The sequence below is a fragment of the Nicotiana tomentosiformis genome, chromosome 3 (genome assembly GCF_000390325.3).
Source record: "Nicotiana tomentosiformis chromosome 3, ASM39032v3, whole genome shotgun sequence".
In the NCBI taxonomy this organism is placed as follows: Eukaryota; Viridiplantae; Streptophyta; class Magnoliopsida; order Solanales; family Solanaceae; genus Nicotiana; species Nicotiana tomentosiformis.
Genome location: NC_090814.1, coordinates 56637910 through 56661027, shown reverse-complemented (window position 1 = coordinate 56661027; position 23118 = coordinate 56637910). Strand labels below are relative to the sequence as shown.

Below are 23118 nucleotides of genomic sequence, written 5' to 3'. Positions count from 1 at the left end.
CTTGTACTGCGTCACAGATATGCCATCCTGATGAAGCTGCTCAAACTATCTACGCAGCTCCTCTCTACGAGACTATGGCACAAACTCCTCCAAGAAGAGAACGGAGAACTCCGGCCATGTAAGTGGTGCTGCACCGACCATTCTGCGCCTCTCATAAGCCTCTCACCACCTGAAGGCAGCCCCAGAAAACTAAAAAGTAGTGAACGAGACCCCGCTGGTCTCTAGAATACCTGCTGTCTGAAGCATCCGCTTGCTCCTATCTAGAAAGACCTGAGCATCCCCTGACTCAACACCACTAAATGTGGAGGTCTAAGCCTCCCAAATATCTCAAGCCTCCTCTGCTCATTGTCTGCCATAACGGGGACTATTGGGGCCTGAGTAGCTACAGCCGGCTGGGCTGGTAATGCCCCCGGTATCTGAAGTCCCTGCACTGCCTAATTTGGAGTATGGGCAACAGGGGTATGAGTACCTCCCCCGGCTTGAGCAAGGCCAGTGCAAACTGTCAGAATCTGAGCTAAGGCCTCCTGAATGCCTGGAATAACAATGGGCACAGGTGGTGCCTGAGCTGGTCCCACAGGCTCGTCCACAACTGGAACCTGCTCCTGAACAGGGGCAACTGGTCTATCTGCATGTGCTGCCCTAGCTGCTGTGCGAGCTGCACCTCTGCCCATTACGCGGCCTCTACCGCGACCTCGGCCTCTCGCGACCCTAGCTGGTGGTACTGGTGGTTGTCCATCCTGCCCAGTAGTACGTGTCCTCACCATCTGAGATAGAATAGAATAAAAAAGTTTAGTTACCGGAACCAACAATCTGCACGACAAGAATACAAGAATGTGAAATTTTCTAAGGGTTCGGCAGCCTCTCGAAGATAAGTACAGACGTCTCCATGCCGATCCGCAAGACTCTACTAAACCTGCTCATGACTTGTGAGACCTATGTAACCTAGGCTCTGATACCAACTTCTCACGACCCCAAAACGAATCATCGTGATGGCACCTATTGTAGAACTAGGCACTCTAACTACTCAACCAGATCACCAAGTAAAAACTTTGAAAAATAAAATGGAAGCTGTTAATATTTAAGAAACCATTTAAAAACCGAAATAAACCACAACGCAATATAAATCTCTCCCAAAAATTGGGGTATCACCGAGTACATGAGCATCTATACAAGGATACAGTCTACTACAATGTCTAAGGAATAAGAACTGAAATACAGATAAAGAAAATGAAGTAGAGTCAAGGCTTGCAAACGCCATGCAGCTACCTCGATAGTCTCCGAGATCTTGACTCCTCACTCAGCAGCCGCCGTAACCAGAAGTACCTGGATCTGCACACGAGGTGCAGGGTGTAGTGTGAGTACGAGAAACTCAGTAAGTAACAAACCCAAACTGTAGGCTGAAAGTAGTGACGAACTCAACCGACATAGTTCAATACAAAATATAACAGTGCAGAAATGTAGACATGCTTTTATGTTCGATATATATCTTAAAACAGTAAAATGGATCAATCTGAATGATATGAAAAATATAACTCCTTTATTTTTGCCATACCAATGCACATGCTGTATATGATGCACCATGCTGACAGCCTCATGTGCTCACACTCTCAAATACTAAATCACTCAGTACTGTATATGGCACAAGCGACCCAGGGAAGATCCATCCTGGAATATATACATTACTGACCTTCAGTCACCCAGTACCAAGAAGGAAAAATCCAGCCTGTGGAGAAGATCCATCTCCAGGTATAAAATGCTTCGGACAAGATTCATGTCCATGGAAGATCCATCCGTAAAAAATATCAACCGCGCTCACTGGGGTGTGTGCAGACTCCGAAGGGGCTCCTTCACCCTAAGCGCTTTCATAAATCAGTATAACCGCTGCAGTGTGCAGCCCGATCCCATAAGTGTCACTCATAATCAGGCTCTCGGCCTCACTCAGTCATCAATCTCTCCAGTCACACTCACGGGCTCACAATGTCATGAAAACTAGCCCGAAACAATGATATGATGTATCAATAAATAACAACTGAGATTGAGATATAATATGAAATGAATGAATATGACTGAGTACGTAATATCAATGAAATCAGTAAGGTGACAGCAAGAAACGAACACTATGGGTCCCTACAGTACCGACACAAAGCCCAAACATGATATCTAGCATGATTGACAGCTCAATTACTTTATCACATGAGGAAAACACAGATATTATTAATATAGAATTGCCGGTGCCATGGAATCATCCGGGTCACAATTCTCATGGTGCACGCCCGCACGCCCGTCACTTGGCATGTGCATCAGCTCATAACCAACCACATAACACATAATTTGGGGTTTCAAACCCTCAGAACCATGTTTGAAAGTGTTACTTAACTTAATCCGCGCTAAAACTATACTACAAAATGCCTTTGCCCCTCAAATCAGTCTCCAAACGTCCCGAATCTAGCCACAAGCAGTACAATACAATCAATATAGGCTAAAGGAATTAATTCCACAAGAAAAATACAAAATTATAGCCAAAATCCGAAATCGGCCCAAACCCTGCCCCCCGGGCCCACATCTCGAAATCCAACAAAAGTCATAAAATTTGAAATCCCATTCACTCACGAGTCTAACCATACCAAATTCATCAAAATCCGACACCAATTGGTCATTCAAATCCCCAAAACCAATTCTCCAAATCCCTGGCCTCAAACCCCCAAATTACACCTCAAAAACATACCATATAGATGGAAAATCAGTGGGGAAACATAATTATTGATCAAAACCGAGTAGAAGAAGCTTACCTTAAGAATCCCCTCGAAAAACCTCTCCAAAATCACCTAAGTCCGAGTCCAAAATGTTAGAAATGGTGAAAAATCTCGAAGTCTAGCATTTATGGGTTCTGACTAGGTCTTCCGCACCTGCGGCAACTTGGCCGCTTTTGCAGTCCCGCAGGTGCGCCCCAGAGCCCGATTCTGCGTCTGACTCTACACTTGCGCCCCATTTTTCCACACCAGCGCACTCCCTTCTGCGAGACAAATCTCCGCTTCTGTGGAGTCAAGCTTCAAGGCCAAATCCGCTTCTGCGGCCCTTCTGCCGCATCTGCGGCCACGCAGATGCGGGAACACCATCGCACCTGCGACCTTCTGCTACTTCACTCCCTCGGCCGCTTCTGTAGGCATGCACCTGCGGTTCCCACTCCGCAGGTGCGATTACACCAGTAGTGGAAAACCTTCAGCAATTATTCAAGTACAAACAATGATCCGTTAACCTCCCGAAATCAACCCGAGGCCCCCGTGGCCTCAACCAAACATACCAACAAGTCTTATATCCCAATACAAACTTAGTTGAATCCTCAAACCACCACAAATAACATCAAAAACATGAATTACATTCGGATTCAAGCCTAATGAACTTCGAAGTTTCCAAATTCTAAAAACAACAACGAAACCTATCAAATCACATCCGATTGGCCTCAAATTTTGCACACACATTACAAATGACCCCACAAACCTACTGCAACTTCCGAAATCAAAATTCGACCCCGATATCAAAAAGTCCACTATCGGTCAAACTTTTCAAAATTCCAACTTTCGCCATTTCAAGCCTAATTCTACTCCCGACCTCCAAATCACAATCCGATACGCTCCTAAGTACAGAATCACCCAACGGAGCTAACGAAACCATCAAAATTCCAATTCGAGGTCATTTACTCCTAAGTCGACATCCGGTCCACTTTTTCCAACTTAAGCTTTCAATTAAAAGACTAAGTGTCTCAATTCACTCTGAATTCTCTCTGGACCTGAACCAATTAACCCGATAAGTCATATAACAACTATAAAGCACAAATGGAGCAGTAAATAGGGGAACAGGGCCACAACTCTCGAAATGATCGCCCGGGTCATTATAGGTGTATGCTTGTGCGAGTGTACTACTGTATCCCAAGTCAATAAGTAATATCAAAGACATTTAGTAGCTTATCGAAGCAAAAACAAATCACATAAGGTGTATGATATACACAAGGAAAAGCACACCGTCACACGAAAATCACCAACACAATGTCCCCAAGCCATCACACATCATCCCTAACATTGACACCCTTATCTCTCCGATAGCCACTCTGTATTACTCCGCCCTGACAATATCATTAGCCACCCCTATCACCATGATAGTCACCCGTATTACTCCAATAGCCACCCGTATCACTCCGCCCTAACAATATCATTAGCCACCCGTATCACTCCGATAGCCACCCGTATCACTCTGCCCTGAGAATATCATTAGACACTTGTATCACTCCGTATAATAGCCAACCTTATCGCTCCGCTTGGAAAATAACACAATAGCCACCCGTGTCACTCCGTACATTCAACAACAGTGAGATTTCACCCTTATGCCCCGCATAACAAACAACAGTAAAATTCTACCCTTATACTCCGCATAACAACAACCAAACCATACAACAATTCACATGTTCTAACATCACAACAACACGACATATCAACTCATATCATAAGTACCCATAGGCCACAACCTTTCCAAAGATCCAACAACATCAATATTTTTACAACAAATAACCCATGGCTCAACACAATGTGTATAGAATCTCAATAACAACAAAATGAACGGAAAAAATAACTCAACAAGGAACAACACCCCCTTTAAACACAACTTCAATTAAAATAAATTAATGACTTTTGATAACCTCAATCATGATTAATTTTTTAAGGATAAACTCAATAGTGAAAGTATTTATATGAAATGGCAAACTTTGAATTCTAGTGTATGAATAGGCTAACCATGAAAAAAATGGCACGAACTAGCACTATGTCTAAATACACGAGAATAACCCGGCAACAAAAGGATATCATGTAACAACAATTTCAACTAAGAGTAACTCCAAAATAAAAGAAATCACATAATGATAAAAGTGATAACAACTTCAAATAAAGCATATAAGAGCAAACTCGACAAGTAAAGAATGTAACATGTAATGACAACTTCAAATAAAGCATGTGATAGTAGACATGACTAATAAAAGATAAAACATGTGCTAACAATTCCAAATAAGTACATGAAAGAAGCCTAAGAGTCTAAGCCGGTCAATTTTTCACATATATGCCCGAGTACGTACTCGTCACCTCGCAAAGTTAGGCAAGAATTTCACATGACACAAATAGCACAAACAACTCAAATCATAAGGGGTAGTTACCCTACACAAAGTTAGGCAAGATACTTACCTCAATGAAGCTAAACTAATACTCTAAAATGATCTTCTCGTGTGAAACAACCTCCGGACGGCTCAATTATAACCAAAATAACTTTATATCATAAATAAAAAGCATAGGAAACAATTCCGGAAAATAAAGTTTTGATCATTAATGAAAGCTAAAAAGTCAACCCAAAAAGTCAACCTTGGGCTTGCACCTCGGAACCCGACAAAATTCACAAAATCCGAACACCCATTCAAATACGAGTCCAACCATACCAAAATTATCCAATTCTGACATCAAATCAGCCTTTAAATCCTCATTTACATTATTGAAAGTTTATACAAAAATTCTCATTTTCTCCCATTCAAATCACTAATTTAATATTAGAAATAAATATGGAATCACCGAATATAATTAAATCTTGATAAAGAACACTTACCCCAACCCAAAGTGCGAAAATCCCCTTCAAAATCACCAAAAATCCGAGCTCCATATCTCAAAATATGATAAAATGATCAAGACCTTCGAAGTAGAGTACTTTAAATACTGCTCCAGAGGTACCCTTCGTGATCATGGTCACCAACCTCATGATCGTGATTCAAACATTTTCCAGTACAAATTTTACCCTTCACGATCGCGGTCATTTCCACGCGATCGTGATGAACAAATTCCCATTACCCTTCTCAGATAGTCTGTAGTACAAAACTTCAAATGACAAACGATTTAATTTGCTGAAAACTAGACTCAAAGGACTCCTACTTTCATTTTTTGTTCATATCCAATTTTTATATAGACTTCAAGATATAAGCTTCCAAAGTCGGGTCAGTGACAGCAAAATTTCCTTTACGCATCAAATTTTCTCTTCGCAAACGCAACCCAAAGTTCGTGATTGCGATGCATACCCCTGTGGCCAAAACCAGCAATTGAAAATGGCCTAGAAATGGTTTGAAACCACCCCGAAACTCACCCAAGCCCTTCGGGACCCCGTCCGAACATACCAATAAGTTTCATAACATAACGCGGACCTGCTCGAGGCCTCAAATCACATCAAACAACATCAAAACTATGAATCACTCCTCAAATCGAACTTAATGAACTTATGAACATTCAACTTCTACAACTCGCGCCGAATCATATCAAATCAACCCAGAATAACCTCAAATTTTGCATGCAAGTCCCAAATGACATAACAGATCTATTCCAACTCTCGGAATTGCAATCTGAGCCCGATTTTCATAGAGCCACCTCCTGGCCAAACCTCTCAACCATCCGAACCTTCAACTTTCCATTTTTCACTAAAATTCATCAAATCAACCTACGGACCTTCAAATCCAAATCCAGGTATACGCCTAAGTCCAAATTCATCATACAATACTATTGGAATAATTAAAACACCATTATGAAGTTGTCTATATTAAAATCAAAATCCAGTCAACTCTTACCCCTTAAGCTTCTAAGACAAGAATCATCCTTCCAAATTAATCCCGAATCATCTGAAAACCGAACTTGACCACACACACAAGTAATTATACATAATACGAATCTACTCGATACCTTAAGACACCGAACAAGACGATAAATCTCAAAATGACCAATCGGGTTGTTACAGCGTGTCTTCGGATCGAGTTTCAGGTGGCCCGGGAGCTTTTTGGCGCCTAATGTTGAAAGTTGGCGCATTGAAGGTTTTCAAGTTCTTTAAATTTTGTTTAAATTATACTTTGGTGAAATTGAGGCCCGTTTGGGATTTTGTTGCTAGGAATATGTCTGTATGGTGATTTATGACTTGTGAGTAAAATTTGGCGACATTCTGAGTAGTCTAAGTATGTTTCAATATGTTCCGAGTTGGTTGAAATGAGGTTGAAGTTTAGAAGTTGATTTAGGTGGTTTTGAGGTATGATTCTTGATTCCGGTGTTGTTTTATGTGTTTCGAGACTTCTAGTAAGTCTGCAATGTGTTTATGGACTTAACGGTGTCCCGGATGGCTTGGGTGTGTTTCGCACCACCCAGAGCATGTTAGAACTTGGCTAATAACTGCTGGTGTGTTGGTGTGCTTCGCGATGATGATGATGGTTCCCCGATCGCAAAGGTTGACCTGGTAATGCTTCATGAACGCGGAGGCCCAACCACGATCGTGAAGAGGAAACAGAGGAGCTGGGCAGAGAGGCCTTTGGCCTCCGCGAACACGACTTGGGGATCGCGAACGCGGAAGGCTGGGAAGTGGTTCATCATGAACGCGATAGCCTAGCCGCGAACGCGAAGAAGGTCTTTGGGCAGTGGCAATTTTGGCCTTCGTGATCGCGAGGTATTTTCCGCAATCGCAAAGAAGGGATCACTGGGCAGACTTGAATTTAATACGGGACTTAGTCTCTCTTCTCTCATTTTCCACTTGGTCTTGGACGATTTTGAGAGCATTTTTTGGGGGATTCTCATCAATATCAAGAGGTAAGTGATCCCTGTCAATTCTTGAGTTAAATACATAGATTATGAGTAGATTTAACATGAAATTTAGGGAAAATTTGTGCAATTGTTTTGGAACCTAGGGTTTGGTATAGAATTAGGAATAAATTATATATTTCAGTTCGTGAAGTCATGGGTAACATTTATCTTCGGAATTATTTGGAATCCGGGAACGTGGGCCTGGAGGTCATTTTTATGGACTTCCTAGATTTGGATTTGGTTGGGAAATTTGTTTAATAGTAAAATTATAAACTTTTGAGCATATATTTATTAGCTTATACGACTTTTGGTTTGTTTAGGAGTCCTCAGCATTGTTTGAGGAGTTCTAGTGAGGTTGAAGAGTCGGATCGAGGAATTGGAATCGATGTAAGTCTCTTGCCTAACCCTGTAAGAGGGAACTTTTCCACTTAGGTGTATTGATTATTGTGTGCTACTTGTTGCGGGGAGCTATGTACGCACGAGGTGACGAGAGTCTGTATGTAGCTATATTTATGATATGTCCGGATAGACTTAGATTCACATCATGCCCTAAACTTGTGCTTGTTGTACCTATCCTATGTATTGATTTTCTTGATTATGACTGAGATTGAGGATTTCAATAAAGATACCGACTTAGCCTCTTACTTTGGAAAAATTGGGGAATATTTGATAAACTATGGATCCGTGTCTTCTCGACTCACATGTGCTTCTGCGAGCGAGGTAAAATTTCTCTACTCTTATGGGATCAGGCCGTTCGCCTCAGCAGTGTAATAAATTACTCTTGTGGGATCGGGTTGTTCACTCGATAGTATGGTAATACTATTCTTATGGGATCGATTCATTCACCTCGGCAGTACTGAGTACTATTATTCCAATGGGATCGGGTCGTTCACCTCGGCAACTTCGTACTTAATACTTTAGACTGGATTTGGTTTGGTAACAGTTGAGTTATCACCTTCAAGGACGGTTATGACATGTTTAGTGATTTGATATGGACTTATGTGTGGAATTACTGTAATTACTTTTCTTTTCTTCATTGCTACTTGTTGTACATTCACCGTGTCTATGTTATGTATTTCTATTACTGTTTGACCACTAGTAAGTGTCAAGTCGACCCCTCGTCACTACTTCTTCGAGGATAGACTATATACTTACTGGGTATGCGTTATTTTTCATACTCACACTAAACTTCTGCACTGAATGTGCAACTAGTGAAACAGGTACTACACTGGTCACACGAGCGCATAGCCGCACTTCTACGGAGACTTAGTGGTGAGATGCTTGCCTCGTTTCGATCTGCAGCACTGGAGTCTGCCTCTACCTTGTTTATTATTTCTGTCTATTACCTTTCAAACACTACTTGTATTAGTTTGTATATTCTCTAGATTACTCATGCACTTGTGGCACCGAGATTTGGTGGCTTTTAGAATTCATGTACTGTTGTACTTATCATTATTGTCACTACAGTTGATGTATTTCTCACGCTAGCATTTTATTGAGAAAAAAGTATGTACGGTTGCATGAGATCTTACTTACTTCGTTCTTTTAAGAAAGAAAACTTTTGTTTTAAAAGTTAAAAATGGGATAACTAAATTGTAGGTTCACTTGTGGGCTTGCCTATTGGTGGCGTTAGGTGCCATCATGACCTATCACGGGTTTTGGGTCGTGACATATATATTCATGATTGTGACAGTGTATGCCCTCAAAGGCTCATTATGAGTTTTAGGTTGACTTCAGTACTCTTTCTTCAAATTTCATATTTTATTTATATGTGTTACGTGCCTTACATATTTAGTACATCTTTTGTACCGACGACCCCTTATTGGGGCTCTGTGTTTCATGCCCGGAGGTACAAATAGAGATTCAGATGATACCTTGCAGTAGGTGACTTGACTCAACTGAAGGTTGTCATACTCCCTTCTTCCGGAGCTGTTTAGTGAGTTGATAGGTATAGTGGTTGTATGTATATACATAGTTGGGTATGTCAGGGTCTTGTCCCGACCTTGTGGTTTTTATGTATTCTCTAAAGGCTTGTAGAAAGATGTTATGTGTATTGATGGTTATGGATGCCTTGTAGGCTCGTATGTTTCATGTATATGATCTTATATATTATTTTGGGTCGTTCTTTGTTGAGTTTTCTTTCATGTTTTAATCAGCTTATCCCATGGCATCGTTTTGGCCTATTTACGCATGATAACATGGTTATGAATGCATGTTATGTTGGTGCTCGGTGAGGTAGGCCCGAGTGCCCGCCGTGGCCCTCCGGTTTGGGGCATGATATTTCTTCCGAGGGAACTACTTTTGATAAGTATCTAGAGATCCGGATTTTCCACAAGAGACCAACCATATTCGATTTTCAATTCCTCATTTATAATTTTAGAAAAAGGCTAGCAGGCTAAAAGACTGGTAAGCTTACAATGGCAGGTAGAACAACTATCATAAAGCCTTTTCTCAATACTCTCCCTAATCACGTATGCAATTCATCACTGTCCTAAAGAGGTCATTCATCATATGGACAAGTTTCAGCGTAATTTCCTTTGGAAAACAACAAATAAAAAAGAAAATTATACCTTATTAAATGGGACACCATTCTACAACCAAAAATATATATAGGAGGTTTGGGAATCCAAAGTCTACCATTAAAATAATGCCATAGTTTTGGGATTCTCCTCACGCCTTTTCCATTCATCTAAATCACTATGGGCTTCTATACTGATTTTGAAATATGCGCACATATCCAGCCCATAGTATTCCTCAAAAACTTGGACATCTGTATTAAAAGGGTGGAAACACTACTAGAAAAGGGCTTGTTTGGCATGTGACCAGTGGACACCATGTTACATTTTGGACGAATCCTTGGATGGCACCAAATATTACCATAAGAAGCTTAATCGAAGCCCCCCCCTCCCCAAATAGAATTCAAATCCACTCTAGCTTCCCACATTAATAACAACTTCACCATTCTTAACCAACTCTCATTTGAACTACAAACCCTGGTGGTACAACGATTAACTACCTTCTACCTACCACATATTACCAACACTATATCCTGTAACCACATCATTTGGGGTTTCACAACGGCACTTTTACGATAAATTCTCTCTACCACAAGTTACATGACTCCCATTCTCCTGCAAGCTTTACTTGGTTATGGTGCTCACTCATACCACCTAGAATTAAGCATTTTCTAAGGCTTTGGGATCACTAACGCTTACCAACTACAATTTACCTCTACAAGCTCAACATTAATATGTCACTGCTATGCTCACGTGCCAGCAATATGAGGAAACTATAGACCACCTTTTCTTCTTTTGCGCCAACGCTCACCACAAATGGGTGACTCTTGATATACTAAATGTCATCCAAAGCATGGGATGTTTCATAATTGATCCCCTACAATTTATCTATACCTTAATACACAATAACAAAATAATACCTTGTCTGATACCATCTACCACTCTCCTCTTTTCTGCCTTTGGCACATATGGACAACCAAAAATAAATATACCCAACTTGCACTCTTCACCCTCTCGATATATTTAACAAAGCTTCTGAATATTACTACCTTGCTAGAAATTACACAAAGACCTCAACCCCTTATGCCCTATTTGTCAAATTGCACCCCCCATATAGATTCATCAAACTAAATACTAACGAAGCCTCAAAAGAAAATTCCTCACGGAATGGTCTAGGGGGAGTCTTTAGGGATTAAAGGGGCAAATAGATATTAGGTTTTACAGGTACATTCCCAACAAGGAATCACACCTACATGGAGCTTTCTGCTTTACTTGAAGGTCTCCAAATCACCCTTCATCATAATTAACGCCATTAGGAATAAATGTGGATGCAACTGAGGTGATATTCATGCTCTTAAACCATAATCTCCACTACTCATTTTTTCTCCATAAATGCAGGTACTTGATCAACTAGCTAGGTAGGCCGCTCATAGAATAGACATATAGGAAGCAAAATTTTGTCGCCAATAGGCTTGCTAAACATGGGACACCATTTTCGGTAGTCATTTCCACCAAACATTTTGTTCAACTACCCCCATTTTTGTTAGCTCAACTGCAGAAAGAACAAGAAAGCCTTGTGTTGACGACCAATTTTGACCCTCCCTTTTAAAACTAAATTCGTTATGCTTATTAATTAGAAATAAATATGATAAAATATTTTTTTATCAATAATACTTATTTTTCTAAAATATAATATGTAATAATAATTAATATTATTGATGTAATAGCAATTTGATATTGAAAGTTATAAATTATCGTAATCTTATTATTTTGAACTATTAAAATAACCTCTATATTTTAATGCATAAGTTTTAGAATTAATTTGATGAATTAGGCTTTAATTTATAATTATATCATCTCATTTACTCTAATTAGCCAAAATTAGCGTTACAATTCAATAAATAAAATATTAATTTTAATAACTAATTAATTATAGTAATTATTAATATATTTGATGATTATATTTAATTGTATTTAATTGTGATTAATTAAGCATAGTTAAGTCGATTTTAAAGCGGGTTAAAAGCTCAAAATGCTACAATTACAATTAACCAATAAAACTCAATGTGACTATGTTTTAAAATTTATTTCAGCTGTTTTGGCCCAAATACATAGGCCCAATCGCCTCCAACCTGGTCCAGATCCACCCCCTGTCATATGTTGGTAATATGTGCCATTACATCACAACCAATAGCAACGTGCCACGTCGCATTTCTCCCATACTCACAAAAGAAACACAACACATCTGGACAGTTGGCCTCGATCATCAACGGTCCATATTAATCCATCTATATTCCCTTAACTTTTAAATCCTTGCGAGACCCTATCTCTACCTTTGGATTATAGAGATACAACGACCACAAAGTTTCCCTTAAAAATTAATTTAGTAATTCTCATCTCCTGAAATATCAGGGTCATTGATCAAATGATCCAACGACCGATATTCTCTCTCGCATTTTAAACCTCAGAGACCATCCCAAACCCTACTCATTTTCATCTAGACCGGCCACCCAATTTCCCCCTTTCTTCTCTATTCTATCATATCGTTAGCCCCCATTAATCTCCAAAATCTTGAACAAATTTATGCAAGGTCACTCGAATCATCTCCTTTGCCCCCGCTACACCGGGAATCCCACCTGAACGTTTCCTATTTCATCGTTATGATTCAAAATCCCAAATCTGAATCCTAGACCTAAAAGAGTGACTTGGGATTTTATCTGTCTTTGCTCCGTTCTGTAACAACCCGACCTATTATTTTGAGATTTTGTATTCTATTCGGTGATTTGAGACTTTGAGTGGCTTTATATTATGTATTATAACTTTTGTGTATGATTGGTTTTGGTTTTGAGCGGTTCAGGATTGATTTGGAATAATGATTCTCGTTTTAGAAGCTTTAAGTTAGAAGAGTTTATCAAGGTTTGACTTTTGGGTACCTCGGAATCAGGTTTTGATTGTTCTAATAGGTTCGTATGATGATTTTGGACTTTTACGTATGTTCGAATTTTGTTTCAGAGGTTCATAGAAGAATTTGACACTTTGTCGAAAGTTGGAAATTTGAAGAACTTAGGAGTTCATAAGTATGACCAAGAGTTGAATTTGATGTTATTGGACTCCAATTGGTGTTCCGAGACTTTGGATAGGTCTATATAGTTGAATTGAACTTTTGTTAAAAGTTTGATATTAATCCGAAGTGTTTAAGAGTTATTCAAACACTCTTTTGAAAGAATGAAGATTTAACAACTTAAGAAAACTTCTATTCGGTTTGAGTCTCGATTCTTTGTTGTGATATTCCCGTGGGTGTTTTGAGGCTTTGGATAAGTTTGAATAATATATTTATACTTTTTGGTATGATTGAATGGTGTTCCGAGGGGCTCAGGTGTATTTTGGATCATTGGTTGAGAAACTAGTTAAGTTAACGATTTGAAGTTTTACCATGGTCGAATATCGGGTCAAGATGACCTCTTTTGGTGTTCTGAGTGTGCGAGTAGGTTCGTAACATATTTTATGATTGAAATGTATATATGGTTTGTGTCCGGGAGGTTCCGAATGAATTTTGGGGTGCTAAAATGAAAATGTTCTTATTGCTGGTTTTTTTTCTGGTGGAAGTAATTACAAAAATGTAATTTATGTCTAAAATTTTCAGATTTATTTTAAAATCTTCAAAACATCATATCTCTCTCATTTTAAGGCCAAATTGGGTAATTCAAGAGGCTATCTTATGTGTAATATCGCATGAATCATGTTGGTCTTATCAAATGTGAGTTTCGGGGTCATCGAAGACCCGATTTGAGCTGGACAGTTGCTTTATTTGTTTTTCTTGTTTCGGAATTTAGTTACTTTTTCTCACAATGTTTTGAAGCACGGTTTTTTGCGATTTTGAAGGGGGATAAGTATTTTTGACTCGAATTTGTTATTATTACACAATTCCAACATCGATTTTGGTGTTTGATTAATGATTTAAAATTGGGGATTTTAGTAAAAACTTTCTAAAACATAAATTGATGGTTTGAAGGCTGATTTGAGTTTAAAATTGAATGATTTTGGTATGGTTGGACTCGTATCAGAATGGATAATCAAAATATTTGAGTTTTGTAGGATTCCGAGGTACAGGCCCGGGCTTAACGTTTTGGGTGTACTTTTTGGTTTTCATTACCATCGAAGCTTCATTATTCGGAATTATTTCCTATAGCTTTTATTTATGATTTTAAATTATTTTGGCTAGATTCGACTCGTTTGGAGGTTGTTTCACATGGCAAGGACTTCTTAGATTATAGATTTAGATAATTTAAGGTAAGTATGTTTCCTAACATTGTATGGGGGAACTATCTCTTAGGATTGGGTTTAATTGTACTATTTCAATTATGTGGAAGGCATGTAAATGAGATAACGAGTGTGTACACAAGCTTATGTGTGAACAATTGACCGATTTGGACTCTTAGGTTACTTGTAAGCATTTAATTAAAGTTTTTATTATTTGTCCTATATTTTATTGTCAAGTTTATTCTTACTTGCTTTAATTGAAGTTGTTAATACAGGTCCTAGTTTCCATTGTCTAGTTTTTCTTATATGCATTTGTTAGTAGTTATTGTTACATGCCATTCTTTCTATTATTGAGTCATTCTCATACATTTAGTTATAGTTGTCATTTCATGCTATCTTTTCATTGTTAAGCTTATGTTATGTACTTGAATCGAAAATTGTCATTTCAGGGTAATACCTTCATTGTTGGGTTATTGAAGTTGTAGTTATGAAAGCTATTAACATATTGTGGTTGAAGTTATTGATTATTGGGTTCCTTTGTTGAGTTTTCTCTCATTCATTTTGTTATTTTTGAGATTCTTATACAAATTGTGGTTGCACTATGGGCTATATGTTGTGGTAACATTAGTATTGTTGATTATTATGATGTGATATTGATGCGCATGCGGCGGTATAAGGATAGGGGTTGATGTGCATGTGGCAACATAAGGTGGGATTGATACGCGTGTTTCTAGTAATGGAATTACTTAAAGCCACGCGCTGAGATAAGGGGGCTAAAGCGCGTCTGGCTATTTCAGGAAAAATATTTTTAAAAATAAATGCAAGGCTCACGAGGCGATATAAGGAAGATTGTGATTGTGACTTGTGAAATATAAATATGAGGTATGGTACCTCGGTGTGATTCTTGTTGTACATTATATGTTGGAAAGGCTTGTTAATCTGAACAGTTATTGTTTTGTTTTCTCACCTTATTCCATTCGTAATTTTGATTGTACTTGGTTATTTGTTGTTACTCTTGTGTTGGAACGATTGTTATTTCTTGGGTAAGTCATGCATTCTACGTGATTTGTTGTGTTGCTTTAATATGCTAATATGTGCCTCCGTTGCTACTTGGTGAATTGATTGATTGATAAAATGCTTTACTATATGTGACTCTCAAAATAAAACTTGCCATCACACTGGGTGATTTACTATATTTAAATTATTATCACATTTTATTTTAAATAATTCTACATTTAATTCGTTAATTTAAATGATGTTTTAATTTATTTACCTTAATTGATTTCTAAACTAAACTTATTTTCGCATTTGATACTCTACTTTGTATAAATTGTACTTTATTTGACTTTTAAAATAAACTCTTTATCTCATTTGACGCCTTACTTTATTCGAAATTGTTAGTTTGCCTTATTTTATTTAAATAAATCTTTCAAACATTTTTATTTGGCAATTGACACCGATACAATGTACATGGTAGCACGTGGACTTTTCTGTGCGAAGGTGATTGATAACGTGGGAACGATGTGCCATGTGTGTAAGATTTGGGATTGTGGCTTATGATTTATGATTTTGAGGTGTGGTACCTCGGAGGAATTCTTGTTGTAAGTCATGCGTTGGGATCGATTTGATTACTTTAATTGTCATTTGTTCCTTAATTGGTTCTATTCATATCTTATCGATGTTCTGATTATTTTGCTGCTTTGTTACCCATTTACTTCTTGTTGTCATTTGTGTTTCTATTATTCCATTGTTGATTTTTTATTAATAATCTTTCCGCCGTTAGCCTTACATTGATGTTCTTTTCATTGCTAGCTTTATGTTAATATCTTGCACACGTTTTGTATCTAGTGAGTGTCTCGACTTACCTCGTCACTACTACACCGAGGTTAGTCTTGATACTTATTGGGTATCAAAGCGGTGTACTCGTGCTATGGTTCTACACATTTTGTGCAGATCCAAGTATTATGGATCGTGTTGATTTTGAGAGTTATGTCTGCGCGGCTGGAGACTTCAAGGTAAACCAACTTGACGCTCGCAAGCCTCAAAGTAGCCTCCTGATATTATCTTTACTACTGCATATTTTCATTTCAAAGCAGTATTGTATTTAGAGATTCTAGTCTATTTTAGTAGAGGTTATGACTCTGTACTACCGGTTCTGGGGATTTGTATAACTATTGTTCAGTTTTAATTACGTAATTTTATTTATCAGTTCAATTTTTATAGAGTTGTGTTGGTTATTTTTGTTAGATCTCTTCATGTATTAGGCTTACCTAATCTTAGAGATTAGGTGCCATTACAATTCCTAAGGCAGAATTTTGGGGTCGTGACACATTCTTTCAAATCGGAGCACGCATGGATAATATTTACGGCTTCATCATTATTATTCGATGTCCAGAGGTCAAACGCAGCGACCTATGGACATTAGGGCTTCGACCGATGGCTTTTCACACATCAGAGATCAATTTCTCATTTCGTCATGCCCAGGTAAAATCTCCACTTCTTTTCCCTCTTTTGCTCTCTGATTTTACCTCTATTGCTATCATCATCCATCCATCGTCACCATCTACTAACTATTTGAATCTATCAGTATACCAAGGGCTGAAGGCCACTATAAATACGACCTTAAATATTCTCACCTAACAAGATATCAATACAAAACCTAACACTATTGGCACATACACTAAATGAATTGAGACTTCAAGTTTCTCCTACTAAGTTTAAGTTTCAGTAGTTCTTCTCTAATTTTCTCTTTCACCTCTTTCATTTTTGGTCGAGTTCAATTACTGTGAGTGGATTGTTCTGAGTTTGTGATTCCAAACGGCTAAGAATCGATATATACTTGGTTTGCTGCCCTACAGAATGTCAGTACACTGACCATCTTTCTATCTTTGAAATAATTGTGTATTTCTGGTATCTATTGTGTTTTCCCTATTAATTCCCACTGTTTATGATATGAATCAGTGACTATCCTTGTTATGTTCTGCTTTTGCATGTCATTCTACTACTAGGTTAGTGATTCTTCTGATGAATCATGTTGTCTTGGTTGTTATCAAATCTGTGTTGAGCATGAATTCCATCTCTTATGACCTAGCTGCGTGAAAGTCTGTCTGTATTGTTGTTACTCTTAAATCCGATTAAGTCTTTATGATTAGTTAAGTTGAAACCTTATGTTGATTTTATGTGTGATCCACCTCTATCAGCTGAACTAATAATCATATGAACACTATCACATTATCTAAATTAGTTAAATCGTGTTCTTGAACTCTTCCGGATGTCTTGTTAAGATTGCATATCTTTAATAATAGGATTAACTTGACCTTCATGCATATGAAGTTGTGTAGCCTTATCTTGGCTTAATGAATGGTTTTTCCTTGCAACTCTTGTCTTATATTTGATATGTCTACTTGATGTACATTTGGTGATTCATATGTGTCTACACTGAGGTTTGAGATCATGTAGTAAACTTTTTAGTATGGCTATCACTGGACCTGTCCATTTTGTTTCTTGGTCAGAATATTCAACTCTGGTTGCCCTATGACTTTGAACTCTATAACAATGTCTGCTTGATACCATTACTGTAACATTAATTGAATGGCTTTCATTGACACATGTACTTGTGTTTATGATGTTTGGCCAAAAGTATATATTTTTGTATAAGAATCGCCTCACAGTTTGCTCTATTCTTGTTGGTTCTAATATGTAATTGCAATGAGTTAAGCTAATATTTGGTGTTAATATGTGTAGGAATGAATTGAGAGTGAATTGGATTGAATGTGCATGAGTTGGAGCTAAAAGAAAAGAAGAAAATGGACAAGTGCCGAATTCTAGCGTCCAGGGTAGCGCGACGCGCTACCTGTGGTGCTAGAACAGAAGACCAAAATTTTCAGCGCCTAGCCTAGCACGATGCACTGCCCAGGGCACCCAATCTCGGGAATTATCCTATTGCGACTTGGAGAATATCTTTTGGGTCCTAGATGCCCGTACCTTGTATAAAAAGGGTTCTAAACCTATTTTTTGATGGGACAGCGCCACTTTGAAGGATAATTCACATTGAGGACACATTGGAACATGCTTTTCACTAGTTTTTCTTCTCTTCTATTTCTTTAACCTTATAATTCATTAGCTCTAGAGTTGTGGGTGATACATGAACGTTATAGTTTGAATGTTGAATTGTTCTTATTATTTTATCATATTGGTTTATTTATTCAATCTTGCGCTTACTTATTTGAATGCTTGATCACCAATTAAATATTATCTATGAATCTAGGATTGAACTTGGGAGAGAGCAAGATCTTGAACCTTGCATCGGGGAACAAATTTGCGGTTAGAATAGGGACATACCCAATCACCTTGCTTGGTTACTATACAAAAATTATTAACGCGTTCTTGTTAATCCTAATTCCATAGGAATATAGGCGTTATGTTAGCTTAAATAGGCGAGTAGTACTTCGGGAGAATACTACAAGTAATATTAACCCTGTCAATAAATAAATCAGATAAATTAATTAGACAATTTAAGTGGAAGGCTCAATGGGATTGTTAACTAACCTATTGCTCGAGAATATTGTCTCCCAATAAATTCGTATCTAATATTGCCAACTTGTTTCTTTTAATTTCTTAGTTTACTACTCTAGATTAGCTTTAGTTAAATAATTACATAGAAAATCGCTTGAATAGATTAATTGTTGAGTTTAATTTAGTTGATAGTTAATCACAAATCCTCGCGGGCACGATACTCTTCTTATCACTTTACTACTTGTCGACCACGTATACTTTCGTGTGCCTTTTGGAATAACAAGTTTTAGGCGTCGTTGCCTGGGACTTAGAAACTAACTATTTTATTAGATTTGATTTTTACTTTTTATCTATTCAAGGTTTTAGTTTTAGTTTAGTGTAGTTAGTATTACGTTATTTTTACATGTTGTTCCGCCCTATTTTTCACAAGTCAAAATAAGATTCAACTACTGGTTTCCCCATGGTTGATGAAAGAGAGTCGCCACCTAATATTTAAAGGTATTCTAGGGTACCTTTTCAGTTGTTATTTCATTATCCTATTAGTCTGCTAACCAGTGAGATTTGGGTAAGGGTTCTTGTTCATCTAAGGGAAATATATTAGGCACCCCCTAGAATCTACCTAAGGTAGCTCCATAGGACATAGACTAGGTTTAGGAAATTAAATGTATATATTCTACTTGGTTAGTGCTTAAAAGTGTATAGCATAACCTATGTCATGTTTAAAACTTATCGTTTTGAAAGAAAGATACTATATGCACTTTGAAAAGAGAATATAGGCTTCATTTGTAAAAGCCCTTTAAAATGTCTACATAATTGAAGGAATTTTGAAAGTATCACGACCCAAAATCCACTATAGGTCGTGATGGCACCCAGTGTTGCCGTTAGGCAAGCCAACAGTGTTCCATCTAAATAATTATTCATTTTATTTCTTCTTAAATCATATGTTTTATTATATAGGGAAACATATGCGTTTCAAATCATAAGTACATATAATATTAGTAAGACATAAAACAAAAGGTGACAATATTAAAGCAAAACCACTAACATCAACTAGAATATCCAAAGACCCGGTGACACTAGTGCATGGGCATTTACTAAGGAGTACAATAATAATACAACATCGATCTGGAATGTAAATTAGATAGGATAAAGTAAATAAATATGATGGTGATTCTGTGGGCTGCGACACGTATCATGGAATGCAGCTCACCATAATGTCCCCTCAGCATGTGCGCCTGCGCGCTAAGATGACCACCAAATGAACATGTCAGGTCCTGCACATCTAGTGCAGAAGTGTAGCATAAGTACGTAAATCAACGTGTACTCACTAATTATCTAGCCTAACCTCAGAGAAGTAGTGATAAGGGGTCGACATCGACACTTACTAGTGGTCCAATAAAATAATATAATAAATTATAACCAGATATGAAACACAACACTACCAATAAGGTAAAAACTATAATTTACATAATCCTCCAACATTTCTTTTGACAATATAAATCTCTCAATCTCATATGTTATCTCCACAAGTCAGAAATATCAAGTGCAATCTCAAATGGATGAGGAATACCATATAAATGTCGAGTCAATCTCAAAGGGAAATCTCACGAATATTCAGACTCCTAGCGGTATCACGCACGATTATGCCGAGGTCATACGACCCAATCCAGAGTGGTGTGTACACTGCCGAGGATCGAGCAAACCATAGATGCATCTCAATATACTTCCGAGGTGTTTGGCCCGATCCACAGGAAAGGAAGAAACCTATCGAATTACGGGGAATGAGTTTGCAACACAAGTACAGGAGCACAAAGTAAACATGACTAGCATAAAGTTAACATGATAAGGCTCAGTCTAATATATTCCCAACTAATTTCAATTATAAGTTCAAGTAATTAAGCTATCAAATTGAGTTCAAATATGTCAAATATTATTTGATAAAGTCCTATGTCTCCTCGAACATAAACATGCTTTTAGTTACGTACGGACTCTCGTCACCTCGTGCGTACGTAGTATCCACAACTAGTACCACATAACAATTTAATATCTACTAGGTAGTTTCCATCTCAGAAGGTTAGACCGGAGACTTACCTCGCTCCAAAGTTCCATAACCGACTCCAACGCCTCTCTAGCACCTCAAACCGATGCCCATCAATCCGAAACTAGTCAAACAACATACAAACCAATAAAAATATACTCAAATATACTCCAGCACTCATAATTAATCAATTTATAATAATTCCCAACTTCACTCGAAAAGTCAACAAAGTCAACCCTCGGGCCCACGTGCCCGGTTCCAAAAATTTTCGAAATAACTCCACGAACTCAAACATATAATTTATTCCTAATTACATGTCCATTTTCTTATTCAAAATCCAAAATACTAAATTCTAGGTTTTCTTCCAAAATCCTACATTTCTACAAAATCTCCAAGTTTAAATCCATACATAATCCATGTATTTATCTTTCAACAAGTGGGAATAACTTACCTCATAATGGATGATGAAAAGCTCCCCTCCAAGACCTCCAAAAATCGCCCAACCAAGTGAAAATATGAGAAAGATGAGCCAAATCCCGCATAAAAATCAAGTCTCCCCAGGTCCTTCATCTCCGCGATCGTGAAAGTACCTTTGCGAACGTGGAGGCCAAGCTAGCCTTGCCCCAGATTTCTTCTATGCGAACGCGACCAACAAAATGTGATCACGAACCTTTGCCCGAACAGCCTACGCGAACGAAAGCCTAGCTCCGTGAATCGAAGACCAAATGCGATGAACCATCAAACCAAACACTACAATCACGACCTCCATACGCGATCGCGAAGAACAACTTCACCCAACTCCCAATCAACAGTACACGATCGGGAGACTATCATCGCGATCGCGATGAACAAACCTAACACCAAAAACCAACAATTTCAATACAAGGTGAAATGGTTCGAAACCACCTCAAATCATACCCGAGGTCCTCTGGGCCCCATCCAATCACACCTACAAGTCCCAATACCTTATCCAAACTTATCCAAAGGCTCGAAACATCACGAATAACAACAAAACCACGAATTGATGATCCAAATTCCTCTTTCAACTTTCAAACATTCAAACTTCGACGAACGCATCCGAATAATACTTAAACATTCCGTAATTCCCCCAAACATTACATTGTAACAACCCGGCCAGTCGTTTTGAGTATTACAATCCCGTTTCCCCATTTACATCTCAAATTGTACTTTACAATTGTTGTGTGAATTGCCGGGGTAATTGTTTCGGGTCCAGTGAGGTTTTTGAAGGAATTGGAACACTTAGTTCCAAGGTTTAAAGCTTAAGTTAAAATAGTGACCGGATGCGGACTTATGTGTAAATGACCTTGGATTCAAATTTTGATGATTCCAATAGCTCCGTATGGTGATTTTGGACTTTGGAGCGTGTCCGGAAAATTATTTGGAGGTCCGTAGTAGAATTTGGCTTGAATTGCCGAAAGTTAAATTTTTGGGAAGTTTGACCGAGGGTTTGACTTTTTGATATCGGGGTCGGAATCCGATTCCGGTAATTTGAATAGGTATGTATTGTGAAATGTGACTTGTGTGCACAATTTGAGGTTAATCGGACGTGATTTGATAGGTTTCAGAGTCATTTATAGAATTTGAAAATTTTAAAATTTATTAGGCTTGAATCCGTGTGTAGTTTGTATTTTTGAGGTTGTTAGGTATGATTTGAGGCCTCGAGTAGGTCCGTGTTATGTTATGGAACTTGTTGGTATGTTCGGACGGGGACTCGAGGGCCTCGGGTGAGTTTCGGATGGTTAACAGATTGATTTTTGAATTTGGGAGACTGCTGGAACTGAAGCCTTCTGGTGTAATCGCACCTGCGGAAAAGTAGTCGCAGGTGCGAGCAGGGGTGCGCTAAAGAGAGGTGCGCATGTGAGGAAGATGCTTCTCATGTGCGCAATTGAACCTGCGCGAGAAGGAGCACAGATGCAGTCAGAGGGGTGTGAGGCATTGGTCACAAGTGCGAAGGAAAATTCCGCACCTACGTGAGCGCAGATGTGGACGGATGCGTGCAGAAGCGGAAACTGGGTAGGCGAGTGGAGTCCGCAAATGCGATGTTTTGCTCGCACAAGCGAATGCGCCAGTGCGCAAATCTTGTCCGCAGATGCGGAAAACGCTAGGGCAGGACCTTAAATTCGAGGGTTCAACA

The 23118-nt window shown here is 38.4% G+C and overlaps 1 long non-coding RNA gene across 2 annotated transcripts; it reads left to right on the top strand.

The window, feature by feature from the left end:
• Window positions 1–10852: 10852 nt before the first annotated feature.
• LOC117275241 (uncharacterized) lies at window positions 10853–18619 on the top strand. 2 transcript variants are annotated; one of them, XR_004505402.2, is made up of 4 exons: window positions 10853–11489; window positions 16223–16425; window positions 16658–16894; window positions 18155–18619. It is a non-coding gene; the product is annotated as an uncharacterized lncRNA (long non-coding RNA). The 2 variants fall into 2 exon arrangements; XR_011414731.1 differs by having other exon boundaries at window positions 10854–11489; window positions 16259–16425.
• The last annotated feature ends 4499 nt before the right edge of the window (window positions 18620–23118 follow it).